The 17,459-nt window shown below is 37.3% G+C and overlaps 1 long non-coding RNA gene and 1 pseudogene across 1 annotated transcript in view; one reads left to right on the plus strand and one right to left on the minus strand.

Moving 5' to 3' along the window:
• Positions 1–2,586: 2,586 nt before the first annotated feature.
• On the minus strand, positions 2,587–3,245 carry LOC103103467 (heat shock cognate 71 kDa protein-like; annotated as a pseudogene).
• A 556-nt stretch (positions 3,246–3,801) lies between these two features.
• LOC103103818 (uncharacterized) overlaps positions 3,802–17,459 on the plus strand; it is a 54,879-nt gene continuing 41,221 nt past the window's right edge. The window contains exon 1 of the long non-coding RNA XR_008913033.1: positions 3,802–4,035. This is a non-coding gene — a long non-coding RNA (uncharacterized LOC103103818). The remainder of the gene's footprint in view (positions 4,036–17,459) is intronic.

Consider the following 17,459-nt stretch of genomic DNA (forward strand, 5'->3'; position numbering starts at 1 on the left):
AATATTATTGTGTGTGGGACTATGAGGCATTCTGAGAAATGGAAAGAATTGTTTAAATGGATACAGAGGGAAATAATCAGAACCAAGAGAACAGTGTATGTGGTGACTAAAACAACATACATGAAAAGATCAGCAAATGAAGGCAGCTCTGAGTGAGTGAAAAACCAATCTAAGAGAACACAGAATGAATGAAACATACCCTCCTTTTATTGGAAAAGAGGTTGAGGACCCAATGTGGTACAGTCAAATGCCACCCTATTGTTAAATGTTTTTTGCTGAACTGTTTTTTTCTGGTTGTGTAGTAAATAGAGCACCAGACTTAGTGAGGAAGACTCCTGCTCAAATCCAATCTCAGCCACTTACTTACTAAGTGATCTTGGGCAAGGCACTTAACCTCAGTTTTGTCATTTGTAAAATGGGGATAATAAATAGAACAGAAAATCCAGGATTATTTAAGGATCAAATGAGATAATAATTGAAAAGTACTAAATATAGTTCCTGACAAAGAGTAGATACTATATTCATATTGACTATTATTAGCTATTATTCTTAGAAGGGACAGTTCAACATGAAGTAGAAGTGACTAGAATGTCTTCATATCTACCCCATCCTACTCCTTCCTTTTTAAAAATCAAAATTTATTATTTATTTAGCATTCTTTCTTTTTAAATTATGAGTTCTACATTCTCTCCCTCCCACTCCTCCTGTACCCACTAAGAAGGCAAGCAAAATGCTATCAATTATACATATGAAATCAGACAATATATTATTTCCCTATTAGCAATGTCACAAAAAAGCCCCCCAAAAATAGAGTGAGAAAATAATACTTCAGTTTGCAATAAGAATTCCTAAGTTCTCTGCAAGCAGTTTGCATTTTTTTTTCTTCATGAGTCCTTTGAAATTGTCTTGGATCACTTTCTTGTTCCGAGTAGTCAAGGCTTTCACAATTAATCATCATTAAAACACTGCTATGACTGTGCACAATGATCTCCCAGTTTTTTTCACTCCACTTTGCATTATTTCATACTTCATGTGTAAAAAGGAATTCGTTATTTCTTTTTTAATATAACAGGGTACCTGGATGTCCTCTTACCATAGAGATGTGTAGGGATTAACCAGCCCACAGTGACAGGAAGTAGAAACCATAGAGACAGGAAGGAGAAACCATTGAGATAAGAAATGAGGTAGGAGAGGGGATAAAAGAGGCAGGGTCTGTGTGAGTTGGTCTGTGTGGTCAATTGCTGACAGTTGGGGGGATCAGTTGCTGATAGGGCTGTGACCAGGTCATCTGCCATAGTATTAGTGCTCCTCTTTGCCTTGAAATTGCAGCCAGGCTCCCTGTTCCTTTATGACTGATCATAAGCTCTCCTCTTCCCATTGGAACTACAACCCAGAACTGCATATGTGCAATAGAGTTGTCAGTCAGTGTTAGCACCACCCAGTGCCAGCAAAGAGTCCCCTTTAATCTCTTTTGACAAGTTACCTGACCCCCTTTCTGTCTCTGTGTTGAGAGCTCTGGAAGATCCCACTGCTGCTTGTTGCTCTCCCAGCTTCCTACAAGGTCCACCACTGATGCTTTTGCAGGGCCAGTCTCACCCTGAGGTTAAAGACTTCTTTTGTTGACCTTCTCAATTGTCTTAGGCAGGAAAAATGTCTCACTTTGACCATTTTTTGGCTCTGCTAATACAAAATTTTATTTGAGGAATTATTTTAAAGTTATTTAGGGTGTGGAATGTTGAGAAAATTTAATTGGGTTGCTCTCTGTAATCTGCCATCTTGACTCCATCCTTTCCCTCACTCCTTTCCAGCAAGTATTGACTCTGATGTAGAAACAAAAGGTATTAATAAAACTCATTTTTGAAAAACATAATGAGTATAGGGAAGAGGAGATCATCATATTTACATAGGGGTGTGTGCATATGTATGCATGTGTTTATTTTTCCTCTAAAATGTAAATATTCTTTTTTACTAAAGTGCCTGATGGTCATGGATCTGATTTATTTAGTCAACTTACTATTTTGTGCGTGTGTGAGTTAAAAATGGAAATAGTGAACCATTTCAGTATCTTTGCCAAGAAATCCCCCAAATGGGGTCACAGAGAGCCAGGCGTGACTGAAATGACCAAAGAACAACAAATATGTCAAGAGAGTCTTCATGGAAAACAAGAAATTTAAACTGGTCTTTGAAAGATGGGCAATATTTTCTGGGTAGTGTAAGGAATTAAAATTTAGGGAAACGGAGGCAGGTAGAAATTAGTTTCTCTCTGCAAGGAGTATTATATTTTTAGAGGTTTATTGAAGATTAAAATATAAAGAAAATACAAGTAAGAGAGGCACGTGTCTAGGTCCAAAGAGCCTATTCATGACCACTCACATCTTGCCTGCTAGGTGGGAGCCACGTCTGCTTCCAAGCAGAAGTAGGAAAGAGCAGAGCCTTTTTACAACCAGGTTAAATACCCCATCTTGCTCTTGGCCCAGGTGAGGTTACAAGTCATTCTGGGGAAGTGGAGCAAGGACTTCTGGGGATTGAAGTCCTGGATTCAAGTCTCCATTTTTATATTACCCTGTTTGATCCTCTGGGAAGAAAGACTTCCCCCAAAAATCATAAAAACAGAATCAATTTAAAGATTACAATAATTTGAGGATAAGAGAAAAAAAACAAAGCCAAAAACGAGGGAATGGTGGTATTGTGTTTGATCAGAACTGTCATGACTCCACCAGCAGTTTCAATTCCAAGGGAAAGAGGAGTGACATCTAGCAGCAGCAAGTCCTGCACATTCTCAGATTTATCTCCAGACAAGATGGCAGCCTGGATCGCTGCACCATAGGCAGCAGCCTCATCAGGATTGATACTCATGTTGAGCTCCTTGCCATTGAAGAAGTCCTGCAGAAGCTTCTGGATTTCGGGGATTCGAGTGGAACCACCCACCAAGACGAGGTCATGAATCTGTGATTTGTCTAGCTTGGCATCTCTGAGGGCTTTTTCCACAGGATCCAGTGTGCCAAGGAAGAGGTCAGCATTCAGCTCTTCAAAACGGGCCCAGGTAATAAGGTATAGAAGTCGATACCTTCATAGAGGGAATTGATCTCAATACTGGCCTATGTACTGGAAGAGAGGGTTCTCTTTGCACGTTCACAAGCAGTGCACAGATGGCAGACAGCCCTCTTGTTCTCACTGATGTCCTTCTTGTGCTTTCGCTTCAACTCAGCAATGAAATGGTTGACCATGCAGTTGTCAAAGTCCTCACCCCCCCCCCCCCCCAACTAAACCTTGCATCCTTAGCTGGACTTGGTGTTTTTTTCAACACTTTCTTCAGGGGTGATTGTATTGTCATAAAATCCAAGATTTAAATTTTGCTCAAGATAGATCTTCAGAGAAGAAGCTTGCTAACTGACTGAATCCAGAGAATGAACTGTTTGCAGAAAGATATCTAAACCCTTTCACTACAGGAAGATCCAGAATGAACCTTGCGGTGCGGTTGATTGAACATTTTTTGAATGTACACTTTTATGCCAAAGGGGACTGCACCCTAATTGGCTTTTGTCAATGTGCCCAGCAAAACATTGGTTTGCTGTATTTCTCTCTCCTCTATTTCCCTTAATCTACAACTAATCTACAACTATTGTAGTTTTCCTCTTAGTGGGTAAATTTTTGTATACACTTGCAGTTAGAATTTTTCGGGGTGCAGGATGCTTATGTTTAGTGATCAATTGGGGAGACTAGTCCCCCAATCATCATCAGGGGGGATTGTGAATTTTAAAATCTCCATCTTGCTTGGCCTAGCACCCAGGATTGTGCACACCCACACTACACATACATGTGCTAGTCAATGACAAATCAGAAATAACTAACTGCCCACCTGGGCTGTCCTAAGCCAAGCTTGAGCCACCATTGGCACTTGTGAGGCACAGGAAGTGAGGTAGGGAACAGCCTCTGGAATTTGCTCACTTCCTGTGGACAGAGCTAGGTGCCAGTTGGTGCTAGGAACTGGAGCAGAGAGGAGGCCCACAGACAGCTTTCCTTCAGATCTGTCACGTGAGTCAAGGATTGATTCTCTTCTCTACCTTGGCCTTTGGGCCTAAACTCCCTCTGGCTCTGCCACAAGGTTGAGTTAACCTTTTCCCCTTTTCTCCTCTCTCCTTCTCTCCCTCTCTATTTTCTTATTCCTGTTGTGATCAAACCACCATAAACTCCATTCTGACTTGAGTGTTTCATTTTAGGAATTTCATAAGTAAATTCCTTGGTGACCATAAATTAATATTATAACAATCTTTAAAGGTGATTTTCACCATAACAGTAGAGGAGTGGAGGAGCTCTGACACTTATTTTAGGGCAATTCTAGTGATTCTTTGCTGGAAGATTAAACAAGTATCCAAGTATTACAATTCAGCTGAGTAGGGCATGTGTATATCTGGGGAGGTTTAGGGGGTGGGTTGGGTTTGGCTTTTGGATGATCTTAAAAACCAGAGACTTGTGTGCTTTCAAACTGTTCAAAGGTTCCGGTGGCTCTTCAAAGGAGGATGTAAATCTAACTCACTGTCTTTTCCTCCCCTTTGCAGGGTATGGATTCACTGGGAAATAGAGCCACACTTAATCAGTCACGGAGTACGTCCCAGAAAAAGAGAGAAAACATGTGGGGCCCCAGAGATAGACACAGCTCCCCATGGTCTCCCGTTCTGTTTCAGAGCAGAATTCTGAATAAGGAATCACTTTAGGAGAAAGATTATGCTTTGATTTATTTTTTCCCCAAAATGTAAACATTCTTTATACTGGAGTGGCTGATGGTCATGCATCTGACTTATTTAGTCAATTTACTATTTTGTGTGTGGTCTATTACAGTGTGTTTCAGTCAAATATATGTTAGATGCTTGGAAATCATCCATTGGGCATTGTGTGTGTGTGAGTGTGTGTGTGTATGTGTGTGTGTGTGTGTGTGTGTGTACATAGGATTCTTGACTAGAAACTCAACCATTCTACTCATAAACTGAAAGCACACATTTAATGGGAAGGCAGTTTTTTTGGCTCCTAATTTTGACGATTGTCAATCATGTTATAAGAATCCTGACATGGTTCAAATTAGTATTGAGGAAGCGCAAAGCCCTGCGTGACTAAATTATTAAGGACGCTCCATGGGGCCCAAATTCAAAACCCTAATTTCAAATTGGAAAACTTTATATGGTGCTTTTAGCAGGGCCAAGTCCCAAGTCACCAAACAAATTTGTGACAACGTGCCTGCCTGCCAGTGCTATTTTGGGAAAACAATTGCTGTGCTAAGAGCACAGCTTAGCTTTGAAATCATGCAGTGCTCTTGCCAGGAAATGGACGTCTAAGAAATGAAATGTTAAAATACTGAGATCAGAAATGAAAAAAAAAAGTCAGGAAAGCTGAGATGCTGAAGTGTATACACTCACTAGTTCTTATCCGTTAACAAGCTAATTAAAAAAGATGAAAATAATATTCCTTTCTTGTTAAATAATTTGGCCCATCAGGGCTCAGAATCATAATAAGGAATTTTGAGGATTAAGGGAAGAAGATACTTAAAACATTCTAGATAATATTTGGAAACTAGAATTTCAGCAAAAACCTTAACTTAATACCAATGGGGTAATACAATTTAGAAAGAGAAACTTAGAGAACATGTAGTCTAACCATCTTTTTTTTTTTTTTAATAGAGGAGGAACCTAAGTCCTATAGAGGAAAGGCAGTTGCCTTTTATTTAATTCACTTTAGTGAATTCACACTTAATTCACAGTAGTAACAGAACTGAATTTCAAATCCATGTTTCTAAATAACAAAGTTCCTTTCTTCTAAACCTCTGTCTGTCCTATGAAAAAAGGGAAAAAAAGTCATGTTAAGGACACAGATTGTGTGACCTAAGTAAGAGAAGGGAACTAAATTAAAATGAATTTTCAAAATCATTTAGCCTAAGCTTTAAGTCCCTTTTATTTCAATGAACAATTTTCATTGTCTCAAATTGTTCTCATTTACACATTTCCTAAATATTATACATTTATTGGCTTATGAACATCATTAGATTTTCTCAAGGAAGGCACACATCAGAAAAACAGAAATTGTTGGAATTAAGGAGTATTGGCAGGCAGGACTCTGTTCTGATGAAAGAAGGGTTTGACTTGGTGCTATTTCCTGTGTTTATTTCTCTCCCTTCTCTCTCTTCCCCTCCCCTGATCTTCCCTCCACTTTCTCCCTTTTTCTTGAATGAGAAGAAACTTAAGGAAGGTTAATTTTCTGTGATGATGACATTGTCAGTTCTGAGGATTTTTCTAAGAAGTGTGTCTACTTTTGACTGTATTTGGTTTCTTTCTTGAAGATCAGTAATCTCTTTGCGATCTCAGTGTTTACTGTTGAAAACAGAGATTCTAGACAGTTTCATTTATTTCTCCATTTGCCATGTTTCATTGAGTATCACTCAAAGGATTGCTTTGCTCCATGCTTGGAGAATTTTGTGTTTATAAGGGGAGAACAGTTCAGAATTCATAAGAAACAGCAAGATTTCAATACCTATTGAAACACCAAGTACACACTACTTTTACATTAAAAATAGCATTTTCATGCCTGTTATTTATAGGATTTTAAATATGTGAAAAATGCATATTCTCCATCCTGAGCACATAGTAGGACTCAAAAGTACTCATGGACTTGCATTAAGGAGTTAGTGGGTTATTATGAAAAGCATATTAGATTGGAATGCAGGAGATCTTGATTTTAACTCAAGTTTTAACTAGATCTGAAGCCTTGGATGAATTTCTTCACCTTTATGGGACTTCACTGTTTGTAAAGTCAAGGCATTGGACTGATATTTAAGGGTCTTCTCTCTCTAAAATTCTGAGTTGAAGGGGTGTCTGCCAACTGGGGAGTGACTGAACAAACTGTTGTATATGATAGTACTGGAATACAATGGGTTGCCATAAGAAGTGACAAACAAGAGGATCAGAAAAAATCTTTAAAGATATCTGAAGTGTTGTAGAGTGAAGTGACCAGTACCAGGAGAACACTGAACACAGTAACAAAATAGTGTATGATGATCAACTGTGAATAACAACTATTATCATTGAGGCAAGGATCCAGGAGAACTCCAAGAGACTCATGATGAAGAAAGGGTATCCACTGCCATGGAAGGAACAGATGGAGTCCAAATGGACATTGAAACCTGCCATTCTTTGTTTTGTCTCTTCCATGTATTTTTCTTTAGGGAATGTGTGTCTTCTTTTGTAACATGATAAGCATAGAAATATGTATGTATGATTATATATACATAAAACCCATATCTTAAAGTCTGCCTTCTTGGGGAGGGGGGGGGAAGGAGAAAGTGAACATGAATTTAAAAATATCAGAAAATGAATATTTTAGCAATTGTCTCAACAATGTAATCTGGAAAAATAACAATTATAATAAAATTATAATAAAAAATTTGATCAGTGCTAATTATGTATCTTCAGACATGGAAGCATCTCCTTTTTTTTTTAACATTTACCTTCCACCTTAGAATTAATACTTACTCTTGGTTCCAAGGTAGAAGAGAGATAAAGGCTAGGAAAGGGGGGGGGGTGTTAAGTGACTAGCCCAGAGCTAGGAAATGACTGAGGTCAGATTTGAATCTATGATCTCAGGCTCTTAATCCACTGAGCCACCTATCTGCCCCAAAGCATTTCCTTTTAAAAAAGAAAGACTTTGTAAAAAGCTCAGTGTGAAGATAAAGGTTTGGGTAAGATGGTGGTATAGTTAGGCTAGCCTTTGTTTTGATTTGACTCTCCATCAACTAGGGAATTGAGAAGTATTTATTATTATAATTTTTTTGGCTTAGTTTGGTTTTGGTTTTAGTTATTCCTTGAGGGGAGTTAGCATTGTTTGCTGTTAAATAATAGAATTGGCACTAATGTAGAATTTTATTTAAAAAATGAGCCAAGGCTCAACCTGGTTCAATTATGGTATTATGTCATTAAGCTCCACATATGTGCCTATATCTGGTCTATGTACACACACACACACACACACACACACACACATATATTGTAAAATTGAGATTTGAACTCTGGACTCCAATCCCCACAAGTCCTTGCTCCACTTCCCCAAAATGCTTTGTAATCTCACGGAATTCTGATGTGGGCGAGATCGAGAAGGTACTTAAGCTGATTGCAAAGGCTTTTGAGCTCTCTCTTTTTGGACTTCCGTTTTGGAGCAGACGTGGCTCTTTCCATAATGTAGGTGAGGTCTTGTCTAGGCCTCTGGCCTAGGCATGTTTTCCTTATTCTGTATTTTCTTTAATCCTTAATAAACCTCTAAAAAATATAATACTCCTTGCAGAGAGAAACTAATTTCTACCTGCCTCAATCTCCCCTAAAATTTTAATCTTTACAGTTGGCAACCACAAAGGGATTATTATTCCCTGTGCAATTAATGAGTTAATTACTGGGGTAATTCCCTCAATTGCCTCTTTTGAGAGGGGATACTGAGGAATGGAAGGAGGTGCACCCCCCTGAGGGGCATTCGCGCCTCGAGTATTTTTTGGACGAGCACCATTTTTTATATTTTGTTGTGGAGTTATTTCATTTGAGTTATCATTTTCCCAATATCCATTCCTATAGTCATCATTCCTAAAGTTGTGGTTTTCATTGTCATAATTATATTTATTTCTATAATTATCACTTCTGTAGTTGTTATTAAACTGAGTATTCCTTCCTATAATCTTGAGAAAAGCTCTACACTGTACCTTATTGTGGCCCTTCTTCCCACAGAAGTGGCAGGTAATGGATTGATAATTAGATTTCTGGAGAGGGGCAATTGTCGTTGGTTCATTATCATGCCCACTTTCTAATTTAGTTATCCTATCTATTACACATCTCATTTTTTTCTTCATTTCCTCCATGTCATCATTATTTTCTTCTTCCTTTTCTTTGTTTCCCTTTAAAACATATATAGTTGTTTTTCGCAATTCTTCAAGGTCCATCTCTGACCATTTTGGACATTGTGTTCTAAAATAATTCTTAATTGCTTTGCAAGAGTTATTGACAAAGATCCTTCTAACTTCTCTTAAGCTAGTTTCTTTAGTTAGGTCCCAATCCAGGTATCTGTCCCCAAACTCGATTATTCTATCCATGAATCTGGAGGGTGTTTCTTCCTCCTTTTGCTTAATTTTTTCAAGTTCCATCCACTTATCTGTATTGTCTGCACATTCCTTCATTGCCGTAAGGATGGCCTCTCTACAATGGTATAGTTGTAGATAATCCTCAGGATTGTTATAGTCCCATTCGGGATCCTGAGATGGCCAATGTGCTTCATTACGCCCCTGGGTTTTGTTGACATGAGCAATTATTTTATTTTTTTCACTTTCAGTTAAAAAAGCCCGTAGCAAGTTCTCAATGTCCTTGTAAGACGGATTATTCTGAAAAAATATGTCTCCCATCTTTTTTGTTACTAGAAAGGGATCTTGTTCATATGTGGGGATATTTCGTGTAAATTCATTTATTTCTTGGGGAGTAAATGGTATCCTATGTCTTAAAGTCACCACATCCCCATTCCTCCCTATTTCAGGTACTTCTCTTAGAGGAAATAGGCCTCTAGTTGAATTTTGTACCTGTGGGTCAGTTTGACAAGGACAGGTTTCTCTAGGAGGATGAGATCTCCTTTGTGTTGGAATTTGGTTTTCTGTAGGAGAGGGAACATGAGAAACTGGGATTTCAGGGCAAGGGTTGGAATATATATATATATATATATATATATATATATTGTTAGATTTAAAATGATTGAAGGCCTTAAACTGTAACAGTTAAAAGAGTGATGTTGTAAACTGTAGTGAGTTAAAATGGTGGAAGATATAAATTGTGATAGATATAAGAGAGGGTGAGTAAATTTGACCGCAGAAAATACGTTTCACTACAGTGTCTTGGTTTTTAAATCAAATATAAGGTGGTCGATATTCCCAATTATTCAAATACCCAAGTCAACTGGGTTTTATAGAGATTTTAATTAATATAAATGTGGAATTAAAGAAGAGAGAAAGAGAGAAAAAGGAAATAAGTATGAAGGGCCTTAAGCCAACATGGCCTAGACCTGAGTCTTAAGAGAGAGAGATCAGTCAGTCAGTCTTTTAACACTCACCACAAGGTCTGTCTAAGCAAGGATTCTAGTGACACCAGGCCAGCTCCATCTCAGCTGATTTCACCAGAGAGAGTTCCAGCCAGAGTCCGTTCCAAAGGGCCTCTCTCCAGAGCCTGCAGAGGGACAGAGTCCCCTCAGAGGAGCTCTAGCGAGACCTCCTTAGAGATTGTCCTCAAAGAGCTTCCCTTCTCCAGAGCCTTTCTCAAGAGATTCTTCCCAAGCGATCCTCATCAGAGATCCTCCAAAAGGATTTTTTTTTCAAGAGATTCTGCTTTTTCTTATATAGGGGTTTTTCTCCTATGTCATCTCCCCTAAGTCCTTACATCTACCAATCACTGTAGACGTTTTCCAAAGGACTGCCCATCTGAATTCCTGCTAAGTAGACTAATCTCCTCAGTAAATCTGAACCAGAAAAAATGCTGCTGTGTCGACTAATCTCCTCAGTAAGTCTGAACCAGTGAAAACACAGCTGAGTTAACTAATCTCATTAAGAGAAAACTTGTTCGACCCTTTTAGGTACCTAGCATTCCATTGTATCAATTCTAAAAACAGTCCTGGCTCAAAGAACTCCTTGCCCCACCATAAGCATGGATCCAAGTACTTTCTTTGTTTAGCAAGGAGTTTTCTCTCCTAAAGCAGTCTTAAGTACGGGTGGAGTAGAGGTCCTCCCATTTCTGATCCTGGCGAGTTCTCACATCAAAATGGGGAATGTTTCCCAGTAGGGAATTTGTTCCAATGGAGGATTCCTCAATGTGGAAATTTTTAACATTCACAAGTCTGAGAAATTTCAAGATTAACAATATACACACATACATGCATGCATATATGAAGGAGAGCCCAAAGCTTAGAAAGACAGGTTCACTGCATTTGGTATTAAAAGTGTAGGACTATAATTTAAACAATAACAACCTCGCTTTTCTTGTCACAGAAGCTAACTGAAGCTCTATCCAGAACTGAAGTCCAGTAGAACCCAATTTTCTCCCCTGTTCCCTACCCCTCAGTTCTCTTCTTAATAACTTTCTTCCCCTTTTCTCCTCCTGGATGGTCATTGCATCTGCATGCTCTGTGAGAAGCAATCCGGAATCTCTTCTCCACATTGACTCATAAGCAGCCAACCTTTTTTCCTTGGCTATGGATTGTTGTTGTGAAACAGCTGTCTGACATGACTTAAATGCTCCTGGGCCTTGCCATCAGCCCTGTAACTGGACCTTTAAGACCACTAAGTTTTTCTAAACCTGCAATGGGATTCTTAATTATAGCATGAACTCCTTGAGAGCAAGGACCATCTTTTTTTTTTCCTTTTTATATCACAGAACTTGACCCATTGCTGAGTACTTAGTGATTGACTAGTAAATGCTTTTTCTTTCATTCATTCATTAAATCACTCATTCACTGTATTCCACAAGTTCCTATCATGGATAAAATCACAGTTCTGGGGAAAAATATGTGTATATGTGTGGGTACAGTGCTTAACATATAGTAGGCACTTAATAAATGTTTATTGACTGAATGGAGAAACAGAGACAAATGGAGATAGAAGGATATGGAGAAAGAAAAAGAGAGCCAGACAGAGACAGAGAGAAAGAAAGATGTTCTAGCCATGATCCTGGCTGATGTCATCATGCTACAGGCAGTTCCTTAAGGTTACACGTGGGAAGAAAATAGATTGTAGCAGTGATAGAATGAATTTTCTAATTCAGAGTTCACTGCAATAATAAAATTATAGGTAAGATCAAAATTATACCCTATTTTATGTGTAGATTTATGTATATATGTGATATATATACATGTATATAGACACAGGTGTGCATATTTGTATTTGCATTGCACATGTATTGCATATATGTGTTTATGTGTATATATTTAGAGAGATAGACAGAGAGAGAGAGAGAGAGAGAGAGAGAGAGAGCACACCATATTGAAAGCATCAAATCGCCATCTAGATTCCTAGAGTGCATTCTCTTAGTAGAAGTGTTTATTTAGATTACAAGAGCTGAATCAGATTCAGTTTCTTGAAATGTACAGTTTTGGAACATTCAAGCAAATTCAACATTCAAGAAAAATAGATGACCACAAACTCTCTAGCTATTTTACAATAGAATGCTGACACACTTATACTATTTCTTCTTAGAAATGAGCTTAGTTTACCAATATTCACAGAAAATAAACAAGAACCACTGCAATCAAATGAGAAGGTAACCAATGGATCTTAATCCATGAATATGAAGTCTTTGCTTTTTTATGAAGCTCATAATACAATTATCTTATTAAAAAAACCTTTACTTTCATCCTATAATCAATCCTGTGTTTTGGTTCCAAGACAGAAAAGTGGTAATGGCTAAGGAATTGAAATTAAGTGATTTGCTTAGGAAGTCACATCTAGAAAGTGTCTGAAGCTAAATTTGAACCCAGGAGGACTTCCCATCCCCAAGCCTGGCTCTCAAACCACTGAGTACTTCACTTCCTCCTATAAAAATCTTTTAAGAAAAAAGAAAGATCCTTTAAAAATATTTACATATCTATTTGTATGTAAAGCTAACATCTCATCATTTCAGAATAACAAATTCAAAAGAGAAGAGCTAATTAAAAAAGTTTCTAAGCATTGCTTGTCTCTCTCATTGATATAGCCAGTTGAAAATTGGAGATGACTTTGAAATCTCCATTGAGACAGCTCTTTGCCTAATCATTCATTTGGTATGAGTTAGAGATGCTAAGAAGTCGTTAATTTAATTGATTTTTGCTAGTCTTTTTAATAGAAGACTTTGTTCGCCTTCTAAATAGAAATTCTACTGAGAACTTATGATGTGCTCAACTTAAAAAAAATGTACCATTTAAGTTCTTGTTTCCTTAGATTCAACTCTTTAACTCTGATTTATGTTGTTACCTCCCATCAAGCTGCATCAATTATATTAGCAAGTTTATTGTCTGCTATTCAAAACCCTGGCAACCACACAAGCCATATGCAGGTTGTCACAGATCAGCCCCCATGTCCTAGGACAATATCCAGGTTTTTCAGATGTAACAGATGAAGATTTATTCTTTTCATTAAGATGTCTAATTCTCAAAGTTATATTTGTTATGTAGTACAAAATGGATTAACTTGTAATACTGTGTATTTCTGTTATACAAGTGACTTTCCTCCATTGCTTAAAGAAGAATCAAATAACAAGAAGGAGCTTCCTCCCTCTCTCCTTTTCAGGCAAGATTATACCTAAATCACTCCAATAGGTCAGTCATGTTTTTGGAAAACTTGTGGATGAAAGAATGACTCTCCCTCCCTCTCTACCCCCCCCTCTCTTTCTCCCTCTCCCTCCCTCCATCTCTCTCTCATCCTTTCTCTCTCTCCTTCTCCCCATATCTCCTCCCTCATCTCTCTCCCTCATTTCTCTCCCTCTCTCTCTCTCTCTCTCTCTCTCTCTCTCTCTCTCTCTCTCTCTCTCTCTCTCTCTCTCTCTCTGTCTCTCTGTATATATATAATATATAATATTGTTGTTAATGTTACTTGTTATCTCTCTCAAAATGGATTAGCCATTTCTCTGGGACTCTATTTTCTTATGAGAGAAAGGGAAAGAATATAGTTTTTTTTTGAATATTTGGAATACTGTAATGTGAAAGAAAGATGAGGTTTATTCTGCCTGGCCCCAGAAAGCAGACCTCAAAACCTCAAAAAGATGGATTTAAGCTTGCTATAAGGAAAAAATTTCCGAACAATTATTGAAACATTCTTTCTTGGAAGAGAGTATGTTTCTTTCTCACTTGAAGAATACCTGGAAGGCCATGGGTTCTAGTTTTTACAGAGATTTTTGTTTTGGGAATTACTTGGGATAGACCACCTTTGTAAGGACTCTTCTAACTATGAGTGTTTGATTCTTTGAACTTAGTCTCTTCTCCATCTATAATTCAAACTCATGATTCCCCATCTCTGCTGGAGGACCTAGAACTGTGCTTCTCACAGAGTAGATGATTAATAAATGTTTATGAGAGGATAGAGGCTCTCATTTACTACTATTTAAGGCTCTGGTCCATCACCAGGTGTCCTGACTTTTGTCTTCCCTCTTAATTTTGATATCACTTAAAGAGAGAGTGAGACTGACAATTTTATATAATTCTGCCTTACTTAAAGCCAATTTATGCACAAGTCAAGACGTCACCCCATGATGTCATTGGTCCTCTTCAAAAATGAAGGACAAACAACAATATGCATAGCATACTTGGGGAGGAACTATATTAGTTTCCTTTTGGTTACTATCTTTTTTTGATCCTTAAACAATCCTAAGTGGTAGGTACTATTATCTTCCCCATTTTACAGATGAGTATAATGAGGCAACAAAGGTTAAGTGACTTGCACAGGGTCACACAGCTAGTAAGTGCATGAGACCAGATTTGAACCCATGTCTTTGGAACTCGAGGCCCACCATTCTAACCACTGCATGGTAAATCCAATGCCAATGAATCTAAATTAAGAGCTCATTGTTCATATTTCCTGATAAAATTGCCATGCTTCCATTTCCTTCAACCAGATTTTATGTGGCATGAATTCAAGGCCCTTTACCTTCCCACTTGCCCTTCTCTGGATGTTCTCCAATTTATTAGTGCCTTTTCTAAAATAGAGTGCTCAGAATTGAAACAGTGTTCTATTTAGGTCCTTAACTTGATATAATCTATGTAGGTATATACATATTGCAATGAATTACTTAACATTTAAATATTTAAAGTCAATTATAATATAGGCAAAGCTATAAATGACCAAGCTATGAAAATCAAGAACCTCTATATATTGCTGTTATACCTGGAGTTTATAACAAAATGATAAACAAAAAAAAAAGTTAAGGACCTAAATAGAATTTAAAAAAAATGAGAGATAATAGATCTCTGATGATTACTGAATATGAATGAATGAAAGGAAGGAAGAAAGAAAGAAGTCACCTTCTTTCGCTTAATTATCTATTGAATTTATTGTATACCTACACCAAAAATCTTTGTATATTGTGTGTGTGTGTGTGTGTGTGTATGTGTGTGTGTGTGTGTGTGTGTGCGCGTGTGTGTTCAAGACTCCTTTGGCTGGCTCAGATAAAAGTGGTGGCTACTTCCACCATGTTTGTACACTTAAATTTTTTTTTCATGAAATGTAAAATGTAATATTATTCCCTCCTCCTTCATTTCTTCCCCAATATATTTCCTTTCAATCTTACTTTTCCCCCCCTCTTTTAAAAACAATAAAATGGGAAAAAAATCACCCTGACCCTCTGATTGACTTATTTAATTCCTTCTATAACCTTTGAAGACTATAATGTCATAAAGGGACATTCCCCCCCTTCCCATGTTGGAATTTAATCACTTCACTATTGTTGATGCATTTGCAATAGTTCAATTCATTTACTTTTCTAGATTTGTCTTGATATTTGTGCTTATATTTCAAAGTTTCTACTTAGTTGTGGTCTTGTTTTTTTCATCAGCTGTGTTTAAAGGCCTCTATTCTATTAAAAAAAAATTTCCCTCCTATACAATTCTTACATGTTTATGAAGTCTTTTTCCCTTTAGAATTCAACCTTGTGTACCTTGTGTACAGCCTTCATTTTAGAAAAATTTCTTTTGCATTTTGGAGTATTTTACTTAAGAGTTCGTTTTCAGATTTGTAGTAGTGGATTGCAGGACTTATGTGACCCTGACTTTGGTAGTGGAACTCTCAATCTGCATGGAAGTTTTTTGATTTGTTGGTTGGTTTGTTTTTTAATGATGGAAGGTATGCTTTTGACCATAACATTCCTGAAAGTTTTTATTTTGAGGTTTCTTCTAGGAGTTGATTGGTAGATTCTTTGTATTTTTTTTTTACTTTGTCCTTTGATTTTAATAGGTTTAAGCCCTTTTCATTTATGATTTTTCCCCATTTTAAAGTGGCATAGGTATTTATTTTTATATATAACATATTTATGCTTTTTTTTGAAATATGGTATTCATTTTTTTCTTTTTGGCCATGGTCTTCTAGGAATCTGATCATTTGAAATTTATTTCCTTGAACTGTTGTGTTTTTCGTATTAGGTACATATTTTCTTCTATTTTTTCAATACTTGGTTTTCCCCCCTAATATTTCTTGCTAACTAACAGTCACTCCCTTTTTTTCTATTTAACTTTCAGGTTATATATTGTGGAGTGTGCTTTTTTGGTCTTCTATTTTAAGTTCTATTTTCTTTCCACTTATTTCCTTCAGGGCTCTTATTTTACCTGTAAGTTTATTTTTTAATTGCTGACTTCATTTCTTCAGACACTTTTCTAGTCCTTGTGGACAAGTCACTTTTTCCCCCCTATGAAGAATAGTTTTTACTTGTGGAGTTATTCTCTTCTTCTGGGTTTACATCTTGGCTATTTTTTGATCCATAATATGTCTTCATAGTTTTTAACATCTTTTCTTCTTCAGCTTCAATTCCTGATTTGGATCTCTGTGCCAGAGTCAGGCTCTATCTCCTCCTACTCTCTTATATGGGGTGGTCTGGCACTGTTTAGTTCTGACCTTAATTTCCTGAGCTCCTGCCACTGACATTGATCTCCTCTGGTATGTTTATACTCAGAATACTAGCAGATTTTAGTCCATATATCGAGTTTTGAATCTGCCACCATCTAACTCCTTTCCTCTCTACCCACCTACTTTCTTAAATATGGGAACTCATGAACTGAAACTTATTTTCTTGTTCTGTGATTTTTGTTAGGATTTTGTTAATTAGAAAACCTCTAAAATTCCCTCCAGATCTAGACTCTTCTATAGTCTTCAGAATTAAGGTAAAGCTTGAAACATTTAGTATTGTTTTGCTGAAGTGCTTTCTATTCATTTAAAGAATGGTATAGTTTTGTTCTATGTCCTTTAATACCTTTCAAAATGTGATCACGTGTCAGAAGGAGAATAACTCTTCTCCTACAACTCTGAGGGGAGAAAGAGCATGAAATTGTTTTGGACTTACCAATCATCCAATAGGGTAGAGGCTAAATAATTTGAACTAAATTCAATCATCAAACACACTTTCCTTTTAGCTCTGTTTAAATATTTGTTTCCAAAAGGATGACACTGGCTATTACACCATGGCCATGATTCTTGGGCTGTCCATTTTTGTTTTTCTAAAGTACCTGGCTTTCTATTTGGCCATCAAACTTGCTGAGTAGAAATGTGGAGCCGAGCTAATGCCTTCTCCTGCTGCTGATTTGTTCCTGAACCAACTAAGTCCACGAACTACAAACATCTTGCAGGCCAAAGCAAATATGCTGATCCCCCTGAACTCATTAAAAGGAGTTTGGTTTGAGTTTAAGAGCATCCAGGCTATTTCTCTTGAAAAACATGGCAGCCTGGACCCATG

Source organism: Monodelphis domestica, chromosome 1 (assembly GCF_027887165.1).
Source record: "Monodelphis domestica isolate mMonDom1 chromosome 1, mMonDom1.pri, whole genome shotgun sequence".
NCBI classification, from domain to species: domain Eukaryota; kingdom Metazoa; phylum Chordata; class Mammalia; order Didelphimorphia; family Didelphidae; genus Monodelphis; species Monodelphis domestica.